At 47.9% G+C, this 17,552-nt stretch overlaps 1 protein-coding gene across 3 annotated transcripts in view; it reads right to left on the bottom strand.

Annotated features, from left to right (window-relative positions):
* LOC147117051 (integrin beta-1-like) overlaps positions 1–3,907 on the bottom strand; it is an 80,950-nt gene extending 77,043 nt beyond the window's left edge. For all 3 annotated transcript variants that reach the window (XM_085987648.1, XM_085987649.1, XM_085987650.1), the window contains exon 1: positions 3,645–3,907. The gene's annotated coding sequence lies outside the window, so the exon portion shown is untranslated. The remainder of the gene's footprint in view (positions 1–3,644) is intronic.
* Positions 3,908–17,552: the final 13,645 nt, after the last annotated feature.

Below are 17,552 nucleotides of genomic sequence, written 5' to 3'. Positions count from 1 at the left end.
CCAACTGCACACAGGAAAATATGCTAATTGACCCCTTTGGTGGGACCACACAATCCATTGCAGCAATCTGAAGCGCTACAATAACTCACATTATGCAAGTAATCTCTCACTCACATTTCACTTAATGCTCACTTTATACTGCGGTTGTTTCCCATTTTATAATTGCCGAGTTGATTTCACATTTGCAGTGTAAATTGCAACTGTGACTTCAAATTTCTGGCCCTAGACATTGCCTGAAGTCGGGGAAAGATACCTACACAGTAGTAATGCAAAAAATCACAACTATTGATATTACAGTGTAACACTGAAGTTTGGACTGCTATGGCTGACAGTGTTGTATTGCAAAAGTAGCAATAGGACAAGGGTTGCAGAGCAAATGAACTGGTTTTACTCAAAAGTTGGATAAATTTGAATGAAATACTACATTACCCATAACTCTACTCAACTGTATAATTTCACAGATCTACTTTCCTTTCATAGCACTCATCTCACTTAAAAAAAACAACATGCACTTATAAAGCATCTTTACCACAGCTTTGTGGCCAGAACAATGAAGGAAGAGACCAACACTGCACATGAACTATACTTGATCAAGTTACACACCAACCTGCCTTTCCCTCATCATTGCTGTGTCAGAAGCCTTGAATTCCCTACCTAACACGATCATGGAAACACCATCACCACAAAAACTGCAGCAGTCGAAGGAAAAGCACCTTTGCAGAGCAACCAAGAATGGACAAGAAATAGGGCCTTGGACATATCAGCCATATCCCAAGAATAAGAAAAAAGTCAAGACAAAATGACCAAAGGTCTGATTGAAGACAGTGGCTTTTGAGATTTTTGAAGGCAGGAATAAATTAAACAAGGCAGAGATATTTAGGTAAAGAATTCCAGAGTGCAGGGCGTAACAGCTGCTAGTTCTGTCACCGATGATGGAGCAGAGGGACAGAGGATGTCCAGTATAGTCAGAAGAATGAGGACGTGAGCCGAGACGGAAGTCAATGTAATGGGACACGGAAAGCCAGGAGACAACCTAGAACAGGGAGGATCCGAGTGGGAAAGTTATTGAGTAGCTGTAACTTTTCTGGTGTGGAGCTAGGAAGGCTAATAGACAGTGGTGCACAACATTAAAGCCCCTGACAAACCAACATTGTGACCTATAGAGATATTGCCGATTACTTCTCTGCAATACTGGAATAAACCCCATCCCGAGTCTTCGGTTGAAGCCCCACTCCAGAGACTGAAGTACATAAACCAGGCTGACATGTCAGTGCTGTACCAAAGGAGCACAACAGAATCAGAGGTGCCATCTTTTGGATGAGAGATTAAACCGAGGCCCAGATGTCTGTTCAGGTGGATGTAAATAAGTTCCTGTGGGTGGTACTATTCAAAGAGCAGCAGGGTAGTTGATCCGGTGTCATGGCCAACATTTGTCCCTCAACTCAACACCAAGAATAGACTAACTGCTAACTGGTCGTATCTGACATTTGTGAACACTGCTGCATGCAAACGGGCTGCCTACAAAACAGCAACTTAAAAAGCAATCCATTGGCTGTGAAGAGTTTTGGAATGACCTGAGAAGATGAAAGGCACTTTATAAATGCAAGTTCGTTCGTTCTTTAAATGCAGCATTCTGTATTGCAGCTCCAGCATGCTGTGGCATGGAGTGGTAGGGGGAGAAAGAACCAACTTGCAATTATTACCTCAGGACATCCCAAAGCAGTTCAAAGCCAATGAAGTAATCTTTTAAAGCAGTCATTGCTGTAAAGTAGGGAATTGCAGCAGCTAATTAACACAGCATAGTCTCAACAGTGATGCATCAAATGACCAGTCGAATCTCTTTTTATTGATGTTGAGGGATAAATATTAGCCAGGACACAGAAAAATCTGCTCATCTTCAAATTTTCTGATCTAAATGTTTAAAAGAGAGTGGGATTCATTAAATTTTAGTTCTGTATATTGTTAGCGCATACCAGAGTACAAAGAAGCAATTTAAAGATAAAGTACCACAATAATTCAACTAAAGCAAAATCATACTTTCACCTTGAAGACAAGCCAAATTTATACAAAGAATCTGATTTTATTCATGAAAAAACTAACTCGATGAAATGACAGTTCCACAGGAACCTTCTGGCATCTTCCCCTAACCATCATTGTTCATATACAAGTTGAGGTGGTGAGTTGCAGTAGGCTAATCGAAAAAGGAAGCATCATACTCAGGCCCAACTATCTCTTCTTCTGATACATATGTAAATGCTTGCCAGCAGGGAATCAGTGACTAGTGGAAAATCTAGCTAATTTTGCCTTTTCCAGCACAGGGTCAGGGATAGCGCCCTTACAGCAACTCCACTTAAGAGATTAGGGATTGAACCTAGCACTTTCTCCATGGCTTCAGTACATCATTCATCAGTGCACATTACAGTATTGCGATCCATGATGTAACAATATAAATTAGAACATACTGCATCTGCAGAATAATTGCAAAACGTTTTAAAAACCTGACATTTTGTCTTGGGGTTACAAGTTCTAACAGTCAAAGACCTAAACTAAGGTTAGTGGGCAGAAAGTCATAAGTAAAGCAGAATAGATAATCTATATTGGTCTCAATGTTGATCTTTATTAGTCTTCTGATTCATTTTGGAAGATACTTTTGTACGTCCCTTCACTAAAATATAAGCAAAGCTTGAAAACTGAACTAAAATGAGTCTTCCTTTCCCTCAACTGAAATTGGTACATTAACAAATGGAATGGCTAATATGCTTCAACACCTCCTGGTCTACTGAAACCTATGTCCTTATTTGTACATATGTGAATGTGAAATACAAACAGAATAGGTCACAGGCCATCATTTGTAACAGTACAAAGCCTGACATGGTAATTTAAAAAACTCGGTTATCAGATTTAACATGCCTACAGCACAATCTTAATTCATTTTTTAATACATGCAAATGACCCTAAAACGCAAAAAAATTGAATCCTTTTTTCAACTCGAGTTAAAGCCGAGATGATAAAAGTAACAAACGGCAGTAATCTTGTGACCTTTTAAACAAAAGGAAAGGCAAAATAAAATACACGCCCCGAGGCCACTAAAAAGAACAAACTCTTTGGGCGTTTTAATTGTCACTAGATATATAACCTTGAATATTCTTAAAGATACAGCTTGAGAATAGAAATGAGTGATAAAAGGAAACTATTTTTACATGGGACTGAAAGTTTTGAGGTTGGCGGGGGGGGGGGGGGGGAAAGAGAGAAAGACTAAAGCCTGAACCGGGCTGACAAGAAATACCCAAATTGAGACTAAAAACGTCCACGGGGAAAAAAATACATTTGTGTCTCTTAACATTTACAGTAGCAGATTGCACTCAACAAGCTTCAGAACCCCCTCCCCCTCTGCGTGTGTGTGTAGATAAAAATGTGAAAAGATATATATTTAAACTAGTTGCATGTCCCCCACCCAAAAATAGGACATGTATCACATTCCTGCCCTTTCTGCGGCAGGAGTTGAGAGAGAAAAAATCTTGCTGCTGACGACTTTGTGGATGTCTCGGTCTGTCTGTCTCCCCCTCCCCCAGACTAAGGTTCGGGCAGACAAGAGACGGCGAAGAGCCGGTTAATGATCGCCCCCCGGGACGCGGCCCGCTTACCTTTAAAACAAAGTCTATCTAGACTAAGGATATTTACAGCCGCTGAGATTCCCTTCGGGCCCCCGGCGAATCTCCTCTGAGGGGCGGCAGTAGCGACAGCCGTTAACGCTCTGGCTTCAAACGGGCTTTGTCTCTTCTTTTTTTTAACCCCCTCCGCCTCCTTCTTCCCGCCCCTAACCCTGAGCCACCAGCTCCCGGTTTCTCTCCCGGGAACGTCGCTCCGTCCAGCGGCCGCGGCGGCTCCCCCTCGCCTTCGCTTCGCTTCTTACTCTCACTCCGACTGACTGGCTGGCTGCCGACTCCTGCTTGAGCGTTGCCGAATAGTTCCGAGTTCAGCCGAGCGGCGGCGACACCCCGGCCCCGCCCCGCTGCACCGGAAACGCATTCCAGACCGCGGACGTCACTGCGTGAGCGGGGCGCTGAGTTAAGGGTGATGTCATCGCCTGGCCTGTGGCTTAGACTGGGAGGCAGAGGTCTGGATGTGGGGCTCTGAGGCAAAAAAGAAAGTTAGGTCTTCATTTGACGTTTTACATCTGGGGCTGACAACGCTCCAATACTTTCCTGGGCTTATCCAGGCAATTAAAGGTTATCCTTCTGGAAGAAAAGAAAAACTTGGAGGCCAATAATCTCAGCCCCAGGACATCGCTGCAGGAGTTCCTCAGGGCTGTGTCATAGGTCCAACCATCTTCAGCTGCTTCATCAATGACCTTCCCTCCATCATAAGGTCAGAAGCGGGAATGTTCGCTGATGACTGCACAGTGTTCAGTTCCACTCACAACTCCTCAGATAATGAAGCAGTCCGTGCCCGCATGCAGCAAGACCTGGACGACATTCAGGCTTGGGCTGATAAGTGGCAAGTAACATTCGCGCCACACAAGTGCCAGACAATGACAATCTCTAAGAAGCGAGAGGCTAACCACCGCCCCTTGACATTCAACGGCATTACCATCGCCAAATCCCCCACCATCAACATCCTGGACCAGCCACATAAATACTGTGGCAACAAGAGCAGGTTAGAGGCTGGGTATTCTGCGGCAAGTGTCTCACATCCTGATTCCCCAAATCCTTTCCACCATCTACAAGACACAAGTCCGGAGTGTGATGGAATACTCTCCTCTTGTCTGGATGAATGCAGCTCCAACAACACTCAAGAAGCTCGACTCCATCCAGGACATCCACTCCGCTTGACTGGCACCCCATCCACCACCTTAAACATTCACTCCCTCCACCACCAGTGCACCGTGGCTGCAGTGTGTACCATCTACAAGATGCACTGCAGGCGCATGGGAACACCATCACCTGAAAATTCCCGTCCAAGTTACACACCATCCTGACTTGGAAATATATCGCCTTTCCTTCATCGTCGCTGGGTCAAAATCCTGGAACTCCCTCCCTAACAGCATTATGGAAGTACCTTTACCACATGGACTGCAGCGGTTCAAGAAGGTGGCTCACCACCACCTTCTCAAGGGCAATTAGGGATGGGTAATTAATGCTGGTATTGCCAGCAACGCCCACATCCCAGGAACAAATAAAAAAAATAAGATCATTGCTGATCATCAATCTCAACTCCACTTTCCTGCCCGATCCTCATAGGCCTTGATTCTCCTGGAGTCCAAAAATCTATCGATCTCAGCCTTGAACGTACTTTCACGACATCAGGACATTCCAAAGTGCTTTACAGCCAACAATGTATCTTTGAAAGGTAGTCGCTATTGTAATGTAGGAAACGCAGCAGCTAATTTGCACACAGCAAGCTCCCACAAAGAGCAATGTGATAATGGCCAGATAATCTGATTTAGTGATGTTGATTGGGGCATAAATATTGGCCAGGACACTGCAAGGGAGAAAAATCATAAAGACATTAAAAAAACATTTTTTTCATTTTCTTTGAACACTTCCTTTTATTTTTAAAAATTCATTCTCGAGAAATGGGCGTTGCTGGCAAGGCTGCATTTATTACCCATCCCTAATTGCCCTTGAGAAGATGGTGGTAGGCCTTCTTCTTGGACCGTTGCAGTCTGTGTGGTAAAGGTACTCCCACAGTGCTGTTAGATAGGGACTTCCAAGATTTTGACCCAGCGACGATGAAGAAACTGTGATATGTGTCGAAGTCAGGATGGTGTGTGACTTGGAGGGGAACTTGAAGGTGACAGTGTTCCCAATGCGCCTGCTGCCCTTGTGCTAGATGGTGGAGATCGCGGGTTTGGGAGGTGCTGTTGAAGAAGCATAATTATACAAATATTGGAGACTGGAAAAAGGCTGACTGACAGTCAAGAATCAATCAATTGGCTAATGAAGCGCCTGTTCACTTTCCAATTGGTGTGGGAACGTGGTGTACCACGAGAATGGGCGTGTTGGGCAACCAAAGCCACAAGCGTGGGAGCAAGGCAGTTGGAGGCAGAGTTCATGTGATGAAACAGCCAGGAATATGTTTCCAACCCTATTTACATCATTAATACTAGCTAGCTGAGATAAAACAAACCTTTAGATCCTAAATTACGGGAAGTTGAAAGCCCTTTCGATTCATTCTGTTGTACTTTGTCAAATATATGGCAATAACAGCTAAAATAATGGCATCAATTAACAACCTTGACATCATCTGTACAGTAAAATGATAATAAATAGTAGCCAAAATGCCTTTGGAAGGATAAGATCCTGCCTGACCAACTTTACTGGGTAATATGATGCATGAGTAAGTCAGGCTGCAGTACTCTAGAGCACCATTGATGGATGACCAGCCAGCCTGGCTCATTAATGGAACCTCTAGAGGTAGACCTGTGGGGCTGGGATTCTTCCCACTTGTAGATCCAGATAACCACACAATAGCCAGAGCATGATGCCCACCTGCATTCAAAATGTGGCTAAGGCACTGTTCTAGAGGAATTGCAGAGATGCAGAGCTACAGTTGCAGAGAAGCAGCAATCCTGTACCATTGCTGCTTCTCCAAGATCTTGGACATCACCCGCTTCACTTATGTAGAGACCAAGGTACCCACTGTTAAAAGACTCCCAACTACATCTCTGATGCATGAAAGAACTTGCATTTGAATGAATAATACCATGAATCATTATATGAGTCCTTCATTCTTAGCCAGCCATCCCTGACTGCAGCACTCTGAAGGTGACGATTGAATGCACAATTGAGGGATTTGGATTATAGTTTGAATTCTAGGTTGACAATGCCATTGCACAACTCAGAGATGCCAGTAGAAAAAAGTACAATCAGGCTCACAAGATAATGCATTATCATAAAGCAAGTTTTCAATGCCCTCAAGTAGAGATTCCATTACTTTGACCCTAAGCAGGTAAGATGGGGGCTTTAAATGAAAACTGAAGTGTTCAGAATCAGGGTGGTCTGTTGCATTCTGCAAACTTCCTCAGGTGACTTTCTCAACATTTTTAACCCCCCCCCCCACCGTCTGTATTGAGCGATCTCAGGTAGGGAGCAGTTCGGGTGCTAATATTTTTCTCAAACTTCACATGTCCTCCCACCAGGTTAAGAAGGGGGAAATGAACCAGCAATTCCACTCTTTTTTTTCATTGCTATATAATGAGCCCTACTGGAAAGTTCACATACTTGGACGATAGATGAGAATGCAATGGGCTTGGCTTTGATGGACCAGCTGGTCTTTTCCTGCCCGTCAATTTCATATGTCCGTATGTTCAAATAGCTTGCTGAAATTCACTCTTTAAGGAAGAGAGAACTTGCATTTACATAATGCCTTTCATTTCCTCACAACGTCCCAAAGTGAAGAACTTTTGAGGTGTAGTCATTGTTATAACGTAGGGAAACACCACAGCCAAATCAAGCACAGCAATGTCTCAGAAACAGCATTGAGATAAGTGACCAGATAATCTGTTTTGGTGATGTTGGTTGAGGGATAAATGTTGGCTCGGACACCAGGGAGAACTCCTGTAAGGGGTTTTAGATCACAGAGGTTTTTCTCTCTAGAGGCCTCTCTCTCTTGCACAGTAAAACCTTGAGTGGTTCGACCCACTTGTCCCTTAGATTCTATACTCTGGACTTTGGGGCAGGAACTACAATGTAGAGAAAACTCCTGTAGACCAAGTTTGATGAAACAAAATGAAATTTTATTGCATATGGAAAAATAAATCAAATGCAAGCAGATAAGAGAGTACATGGGAGGGAAAAACACAAACAAATCATAACGACACAATACTAACTAAGGCAAATACAGGCATCTTATACTCTACAAAAATCATCATGAAATAAGGAAACACACGGAACATCGAGGGACAACAACTCATGTTAATTGTACCCTTAAATCCACCCCCTTAAACCTATCTAGATCTGATTGTGAAGGGCCAGAAACATGCTCACCAATCCAACTAGGAAGTGCAAGGTTTCCTCCCACAGTCCAAAGATGTGCGGGTTAGGTTGATTGGCTATGATAAATTGACCCTTAGTGTTAGGGGGATTAAATACGTGGGGTTACGGGGATAGAGTGGGATATGTGTTGGTGTAGGGGTTACGGGGATCGGGTGGGATATGTGTCGGTGCAGGCTCGATGGGCCGAAATGGCCTCTATCTGCACTGTGGGGTTTCTGTGAATCTGTGAACCAGTCTGCGTTTGATCCTTTCAGGCGTTCCGTCTCCACGTGGATCATGGAGCCCCAGCGAGCTGCGCCACACCTCTCTCCTGAGGTGGGGGTCGGGGGCGGCTGGACACCAGCTGGTTCTGGATGTCGGCGGGGTCGGGGATCGTCGGCTCGACCCCGGTTAGAGGAGCCTTGGGCTGGCTCCCGTCGTTTCTTTTGTTTATTTTTGTCTCTTCTCCCGAGTTGGGAGAGGGCCTCTCGTTTTCGTCAACGGCCCGGGGTTGGTCGATGATCTCCCGATGTTTGACCCCGGGGCGGGACGCCGGCTCGAGCGGTCTTCTTGATGGCGGCTTAGTCTTCTTCGTCTTCCTCCGATGGTGGAGAGGAGTTCGCTGATCTTCTCCCAAACCAGCTCCTCTTTACCCAGCTACTCTCCAATGACTCGCCTGTCCGACGACTGCAACTGTGACTTCACTCCAACTGTCTCCGCAACTGCTCAACTCTTGTTCCACTGCAACTCGGTTCATCTGTACAACTCCAACTCCTCCAATTATACTTTTCCTTCAGGGTTTTCACAACAGCCCCAGCTGTTGTGAATCAGGTTAGTCTTTGTTTAACTTTTTGGCGGGCTGGGAGCACAGCGGGGTAGTTATTATATTTTAAAATATTTTAGATGGCCGGTGAAGGCCCATCTCTGGTCTGGAATGACCTTCATTGTTTTTAATGTCCTGCTGATCTTGTTATCTAGTCCTTGGTGTTGTTCTCATGAATATGAAATTGTCCTCTTTTGTCTGGGTCAACATTTAGATGGCCTCTGTCTCCAGGCCGATCTTGACTGGATCTGCATCTAATCCATATGTATATGTGTGGGTCTGGTTTCGTTCTCTCAGAAACGGCTTCCAGAACTTACTGTGGGTTGAATCCACAAAGCTGTCTGAGGTTTCGCAGGAACCATTTTAAAGTGTCCCAATAGGTCGGTCACGTGGTATGGCGGCCATTTTGTATGCCCCTTTTTCTGGGCTTCTTTTAAAACAGTCTTTAAAATCATGGCCTCTCCTGCCATTTGACCCTTTATAATATAAAGTCCAATTTTGCGAATCCTACACTCCCTTGCTCTTCTTCAAATAGTGCCACAAGATGTTATATTCATCTGGGAGGGTAGATGGTGCTTCAGTTTAACATTTAATCTGAAAGACAGTATCCCCAACAGTGCAACACTCACTCAGTACTGCACTAAAGTGTCAGATTATGTGCTCAAGTCTCTGGGTAGGGCTTGAACCCATGACGTTCTATCTCAGAAGTAAGAGTTCTACTACTGACACCATCTTGGGTCACATATGAAGAATAGGTATTTGAGCGAGGTACAGCATAATGGCCAATGCTCATGGAACTGGACCATAGCAACGGTCAATGCCTTCAAGAAAGGAATTGTAACTTTTTTTAAGTTGAAAGAAACTACCTGAAGAGCCACAGTCCACAGTGCTAGGAATCACCAAAGTTCAGAAGAATATAGAGAAGACAAGATAAATCAAGAAACTCTGCTATACAAGCTTGTTATTTTTCTAAATTGTGGATTATAGGAGGAAAGCAAGATTAAGGAAGGTAAAGGGTTCAATGGTTTTGATATCCTGGGAAAGAACCTAAAATTGGAGTGAGGGTAGGCTTCTTTCACTATTATTTATGCAGGGTTGCTCTGTACTCAAATGCCTACTTGTTGCAGCTTGATTTGAATGAAATTCCAGTGGGCCTTGATCCTTGATGAAGTACTATCAACGGATGCTGTGGAAATGCAACTTTATACTTGTGAGGTTATAACCTTACTGTTACACCCTGGTAACAGCAAATATCTCACTATATCATAGCACTGTGCCAGCTGCTACTCTCACGCCACTGACGCAACTATTAACAACTACTATTTTATCCCAGTCTGTACACAGAATGTCAGCAGGATAGTGCTGGCAAATCTTAGGACCTTGTATAAATAAGATAACTGATATATTTATAAAAGAAGGAAGAGGTGAAATACCAAATAATATTTTTCTCACAACTAGTAATATGAGTATTAATCATACATTTGCAACTTTGCTACATTATCTGTTATGTGATTGGGTCACCAGCTGTGAAAGTTGCATTAGCTGGATCCATTGGATCATTGTTAAGTAAAATTTGTTAGTTTGTAATGAGCATTTAAAATATTTGCAACTGACCTGAATGGGAGAATGGTCGTATTACAGTTAATGATTTCATCTATCTGAGAAATCTTTTGTAGATTTTATTTTTAACCAAAAGACCCAGAAGTTACAAGTACTGCAAAATACATTACTGAAAAAATATTGTTAGCATAATATCAGTGGCCTGGTGTCCTTAGTCTTTGAGTATCTTTAAAATCAGTGCACTATGTACAGCATTAAATGATAGCTAACTAAATTGTTTTGCTATTGTAATAAATTTCATTCTGTGGGTAGTGAAAATATTGCTAACCCACAGAATAACACTAAGTTGAGTGGGGTGATAGATAGGAGTGTTATGTCTGACATTGGTGATAGGTACTCGATTGCCTTGGCCTGAGCACATGGAGTTTGATAGTGCTGTTATCGTTGTATTGTGTCTGACATAGGATATAGGTATTCGATTGCTTTTGCCTGTAAGTGGGTGTTTGGATCAGCCATTAAAAGCAACATGAACTGAGCTCTGCATACGGCCTCTGGATTATCTTTGCAAACGCAACATTTGGTGACGAGGATGGCGAAATCTCTCTTCCACCACCTCCTCCCTTCCTTGCACTACCCGGTGAGCCCCCGATCCCATGGGTTCGCTGGTTACAGTCCTTTGAAACCTACCTCATTGCTCTTGGACTAGAAAATGTGAGTATAGCACGGAAAAAGGCACTGTTATCCCATTGCTTGGGAGCGGAGGGCCAGCGTGTTCTTGGGACATTATGTGCAGCAGACTCAATTCAAACGTATGATGTGGCTGTGGCTCTGTTAAGCACACACTTCTCTGCCCCACAAAGTGCCCTCCTGCGACGATTCATTTTTAGACAGCGTCACCAACTCCCCGGCGAGTCGGTGCATCAATACGTGGCTAATTTGAGGGGGTTAGCTAGCTCATGCAAGTTCGGTGCACTACAAGACGAGATGGTGCGTGATCAACTAATAGAGCACACAAACAACGTGAGAGTGCGTGAAAGACTGTTACTCGAGTCCGACGATCTGTCGTTGTCACAGGCAGTCAACATTGCCTTTCAAGTGGAGTCTGCAGCCGAATGTGCAGCGAAACTAGCACACACACCCAGTGACAGCGCCCTCGGCCCCGACAGCTCTGACACGGTAATGCTCGTGTGACGGCAGCAACGCGCGCTACCGCGGCAACAGTGTGGAAACTGCGGATCTCGTTCACATGCTACCAGAGCGCAGAATTGCCCCGCGCGTGGCCAAGCCTGTCGCAATTGTGGAAAACAAAATCACTTTGCCAATGTCTGTCGCTCTGCCCCTGTTGCTACAAATGAACACTCTCAGTCCTCAAGCAGCTGGCCTATAATTCACAACGTGAGCTCTGGGCCAGTAGTGGCTTTCAAGTCATGCACAATTAACCTGAATGATGTGTGCATCCCTCTGTTGTTGGATACCGGTGCCAGCGTCTCACTGCTGAATGTGGACACATTCAAACGCTTTTTCAGCTCCCTGCCACTCTCTGCGCCCTCCACTGCCCTTTGCGGGTATGGTAATTCAAAAATTGGACTAGTGGGCTCAGTCAACCTCACTGTACGCTATGGAACAAAAGTTTTGCCAGATTTCTGTTTTCATGTGGCACGCCAAGGAGCTAACCTGATGGGACTGGATCTTTTCACTGACCTGGATTTTTCTCTCTTGGACACGGCGGGTCTGCAATTCTACACGTCGCCTCACCGTGGCGCCAAACATGGCCAGCACTCTTCGAGGGTCTGGGCTGCCTGACTGCCTTCACCCACCAGCCCATGGTTGACTCCACCGTTACCCCTGTCATTCAGCCACTGCACCACATCCCGCTTGCTCTTCGTGATGGGCTCACAGCTGAACTAAAGCAGCTACTGGAAGCTGGCATCATCGAACCAGTTGATGCTTCCCCATGGGTCTCCAACCTGGTGGTCGCAACGAAAATGTCAGGTGGTCTACATGTCTGTGTCGATCTTCGAGCAGTGAATAAGGCCGTAATCCCTGACAAATATCCACTGCCCACGTCAGAGGAACTCACAGCGCAGTTCTATGGTTCCATCCTGTTCTCGAAACTGGACCTTCGACAGGGCTATCTACAGGTTCCCCTCCACCCCAGCAGCAGGGACCTCACTGCTTTTGTGACACATGCTGGCGTCTTTCGGTACACCAGGATGCCATTTGGACTTAGCTCTGCACCCAGCTGCTTCCAAAAGGTGATGTCCTCTGTGCTCGCGGGCATTCCTGGGGTGGCCACCTACCTGGATGACATCGTCGTGCATGGGCCCTCGACCTCCACTCATGACGAACGCCTTCACAGAGTTTTCACGGCTCTAGCAAAACAGAAGCTCACACTGAATGGCGAAAAGTGTGTCTTTTCTGTTTCAGAGATCGAATTTGTGGGGTTTCGGTTGTCGGCTGATGGTATATCCCCACTCCAGTCAAACATGAATGCCATTCACAGCATCCCAGAACCCAGCTCTGCAGCACAGGTTGCCTCCTTCCTTGGCATGACTGGGTACTACCTGAAGTTTTTGCCCCAGTACTCAGCCACCACAGCCCCACTGCGCCAGCTCCTGCAAAAGGATGAGCCTTGGGTGTGGTCACAAGCCTGTATGGAAGCTGTTCGCCTCCTCAAATCGCAGCTCACGTCGCCTCCAGTGTTGGCTCACTTTGACGTCGTCAGCCCCACCCTCGTCACCTGCGACACGCCCGCTGCAGCTGTGGGGGCGGTGTTATCGCAGATACAGAATGGAGTGGAGAAACCAATCGCCTTTGCCTCCCGAGCCCTTAGCCCCACTGAACAGAAGTACTCAGTAGGTGAGCGTGAGGCGCTGGTGTGCGTCTGGGCATGTGAGCGGTGGCACCTGTACACGTATGGCCGTGCCTTCACCCTGCGAACCGATCACCAGGCTCTCACTGCCCTGCTGTCGACATCCGGCACGGGCCACAGACCACTGCGTCTACACCGCTGGTCTGACCGCCTCCGCCAATACAGTTTCAGTCTCCAGTTCACACCAGGACGTGACAATGTTGTTGCAGATCTGCTCTCCCGCACTGTCTCTGCCCCAGCCCCACTCGTCGGGTCTGAACATGTGGAACAGGATATCACCAGATGCTGCACACGCCTCTCCAAACCACAGTCTCTCTCCAGGAGCGCAAAGAGGCCTCTGAACAGGATCCGGCCCTCTCCCAGCTGTGCACCTTCATCAGAGATGGCTGGCCTCGCAAGGTGCCTGAGGAGCTGTCTGCCTACTCCAGAGTTAAAGAGGAGCTCTCCTGCTGGAATGACTCATGTGTTGCACGTGGGCTCTGCACTGTGGTCCCAAGTGCCCTTCGTGCGCGTGTTTTATCCATGGCGCATGAGGGCCACTTGGGCATAGTGAAGCTCAAACAACAATGCCGAGACCTAGTGTGGTGGCTGGGTATCGACAGGGAAATCGAGGCCCTGGTCAAGGACTGTGTGATGCGCTATCAATTACTCATAAAAGACGGAGAGTTAGGAGAGTAACTAAAGGCTTTTATTAGCAAAGAACAGAGCATGTCTCTCGTGGTTGACTGGGTTCCAAGAAGGCAGGGGGCTGCAGAGCGGTCACCTTTATACCTGGGCCTGTGGGTGGAGCCAGGGGCGGAGCCAGCAGAGACATGCTGAGGCATGCATAGGTACAACAGTGTGCAACAACAACAACAACAATAACAGTGGTTTACCACATTCACCCCTTGTTTAAAATTGAGTCCGGCGGGGTGAAGTGTACTAAAGGTTCGTGTAAGTAAGTCTATCAGGTGGCCTTGTATGCCGTCCTTATCGTCGTGGTGGCGGCGGTGATGGTGCAGCATCCAACGTTGAATCAGGCGTCTCATTGAGTGGTTGGGTGGTCAATGACGGGTCCTGGGGCTGCGGCATGCCGTCTAGCGGGGTTGGGTTGTGGGTAGTGGTGGATGGCAATGGTAGTGTTTCAGGGACACCCGAAGGTGCGAGATCTCGTGTGGAGGCTGTGTCCTCCCGCCCGTCCGGGTACACTACGTAAGCGTACTGGGGGTAGGCGTGGGTAGTGGTGGGTGGCGAAGGAGGTGTTTCGGGGGCACCCGAAGGTGCGAGGTCTCGTATGGAGACTGTGTCCTCCCGCCCGTCCGGGTACACCACGTAAGCATACTGAGGGTTGGCATGGAGGAGGCTCACCCTCTCGACCAGGGGGTCCGTCTTATGGGACCTCACGTGCTTCCGCAGTAGGACGGGTCCTGGAGAAGTCAGCCATGTCGGTAACGAGATCCCCGATGTGGACTTCCTGGGGAAGGAGAACATTCTCTCATGAGGGGTGGCATTGGTGGCTGTACAGAGCAGTGACCGAATGGAATGGAGCGCCGCAGGGAGGACCTCCTGCCAGCGAGAGGTCGGAAGGCCCTTAGATTTCAAGTTTAAAAGGACTGCCTTCCAGACCGTCGCATTCTCCCTTTCCACCTGGCCATTCTCCCGGGGGTTGTAGCTGGTGGTCCTGCTTGTAGCAATACTTCTCGCGAGCAGGCACTGATGAAGTTCGTCGCTCATAAAGGATGAGCCCCTGTCGCTATGAATATAGCTAGGGAAACCGAACAAGGCGAAGAGGTCATTCAGACATTTAATGACCGTGGTACTGGTCATGTCTGAGCAAGGGATGGCAAACGGGAAACGGGAGTACTCGTCAATTATGTTGAGGAAGTACACATTGCGGTCAGAGGAGGGGAGGGGCCCTTTAAAATCGACGCTCAGCCGTTCAAAGGGGCGCGTGGCTTTGATCAGGCTTGCTCTGTCTGGCCTATAAAAATGCGGTTTGCACTCGGCGCAGATTTGGCAGTTCCTGGTCATGGTCCTGACCTCCTCGATGGAGTAGGGCAGGTTACGGGATTTGATGAAGTGAAAAAACCTGGTGACCCCCGGGTGGCAGAGGTCATTGTGGAGGGTCTTCAGTCTATCAACCTGCGCGTTGGCGCATGTACCACGTGATAGGGCATCTGGGGGCTCATTGAGTTTCCCGGGCCGGTACAAGATATCGTAATTGTAGGTGGAGAGTTCGATTCTCCACCTCAAGATCTTGTCATTCTTGATTTTGCCCCTCTGCTTATTATTAAACATAAAAGCTACTGAACGCTGGTCAGTGAGCAGGGTAAATCGTTTTCCGGCCAGGTAATGCCTCCAATGTCGCACAGCTTCCACAATGGCCTGGGCCTCCTTTTCGACAGAGGAGTGTCGAATCTCGGGGCCCTGGAGGGTCCTTGAGAAAAAGGCCACGGGTCTCCCTGCCTGGTTAAGGGTTGCAGCTAGGGCAAAGTCGGATGCGTCGCTCTCCACTTGGAAAGTGATGGACTCATCCACTGCGTGCATCGTGGCCCTCGCAATATCTCTTTTTATGAGAGTGAAGGCTGCACAGGCCTCTGCTGCCAGGGGGAAGGAGGTGGACTTGATGAGGGGTCTGGCTTTGTCCGCATAGTTGGGCACCCACTGAGCATAGTACGAGAAAAACCCTAGGCATCTCTTCAGTGCTTTTTGGCAGTGGGGGAGGGGGAGCTCCATAAGGGGGCGCATCCTGTCGGGGTCGGGGCCGATGACTCCGTTCTCCACTACACAGCCAAGAATGGCAAGGCGCTTGGTACGAAACATACATTTGTCCTTGTTGTATGTTAGGTTCAGCCGCTGGGCCGTACGGAGGAATTTCTCTAGGTTAACATCATGGTCCTGCTGGTCGTGGCCGCAGATGGTGACATTGTCTAGATAGGGGAAAGTGGCCTGGAGCGCGTTCTGGTCAACCATCCGGTCCATCTCCCGTTGGAAGACTGAAACCCCGTTGGTGACGCCGAAGGGAACTCTGAGGAAGTGGTAGAGACGACCGTCAGCTTCAAAAGCTGTGTACTGGCGGTCCTCAGCCCTGATGGGGAGCTGGTGGTATGCCGACTTCAGATCAATCGTCGAGAACACCCGGTATTGTGCTATCTGATTGACCATGTCAGATATGCGGGGGAGTGGGTATGCATCTAACTGGGTGTAGCGATTGATCGTCTGGCTGTAGTCAATAACTAGGCGCTGTTTTTCGCCAGTCTTCACTACCACCACTTGTGCTCGCCATGGGCTGGTGCTACTTTCAATAATCCCTTCCTTCAGGAGTCTCGCTACCTCGGATTTAATGAAGCTCCTATCCCCGGCACTGTAACGCCTGCTTTTGGTAGCGATGGGCTTACAGTCGTGGGTGAGGTTAGCGAACAAGGAGGGGGGGGACTTTAAGGGTGGAGAGGCTGCAAATGGTGCGCGGCGGGCGACTTAAAAGCTGCTGGCTGCAGACTGTGAGTGGGGGGAGGGGTCCGTCGTACGCTAATGTGACGCTCTTAAGGTGGCACTGAAAATCCAACCCCAGTAGAACGGCAGCGCAGAGATGGAGCAGGACCAGGAGTTTAAAATTTTTGTATTCTGTGCCCCTTACTGAAAGGGTCACTACACAGTAGCCACCGACGTCCGCTGACTGGGCTTTGGAAGCCAAAGAGATCCGATGGCGCGTCGGCAGGACCGGGAGAGAGTAACTGCGCACCGTGTCGGGGTGGATAAAGCTCTCCGTGCTCCCGCTGTCAAAAAGGCAGGTAGTGGCGCGGCCGTTTACCGTAATGTCCATCATGGACCTGGACAGTTGATGAGGGAGAGATTGGTCCAGCGTCACGGAGGCCAGCGTATGGTCGAGCGAGTCGATGTGGTCGTCAGATGAGGCGGTGGTTGAGTCCGGGTCCCCCGTGGTTGAAGTTGGAGACGTCCAAGATGGCGGACAAAATGGCGGCGCCCATGATCCCGATCCCCACGCGGCTGGGGGAGCCCAAGATGGCGGACAAGATGGCTGCCCCCACGGTTCACACGTGGCGCTGCTGGCGTTAGCGGTTTTACCTTTGCAGGCGCTGACATAGTGTCCTTTCTTCCCGCAGCCGGAGCAGGTAGCGTTTCTCGCCGGGCAGCGTGCTCTGGGGTGTTTTGCTTGGCCACAAAAATAACATTTCTGTGCCTTGGACATCGCAGCAGCAGTTGAAGGTGGCGGTCCCATGACCCAAGGTTGTGGCGTCCACGTTGCGGAGCGGTTAGGGGAGAAGGCGTCCATATTCCTGTGGGCCGCGTCGAGTGAGAGCGCGAGGGACACTGCCTTTCT

Source organism: Somniosus microcephalus, chromosome 5 (assembly GCF_052327205.1).
Source record: "Somniosus microcephalus isolate GS21.2 chromosome 5, FLI_Smic_1.0, whole genome shotgun sequence".
NCBI lineage: Eukaryota > Metazoa > Chordata > Chondrichthyes > Squaliformes > Somniosidae > Somniosus > Somniosus microcephalus.
The sequence above is the reverse complement of the archived record's forward strand: the minus strand, read 5'-3'. Positions and strand labels throughout refer to the sequence as shown.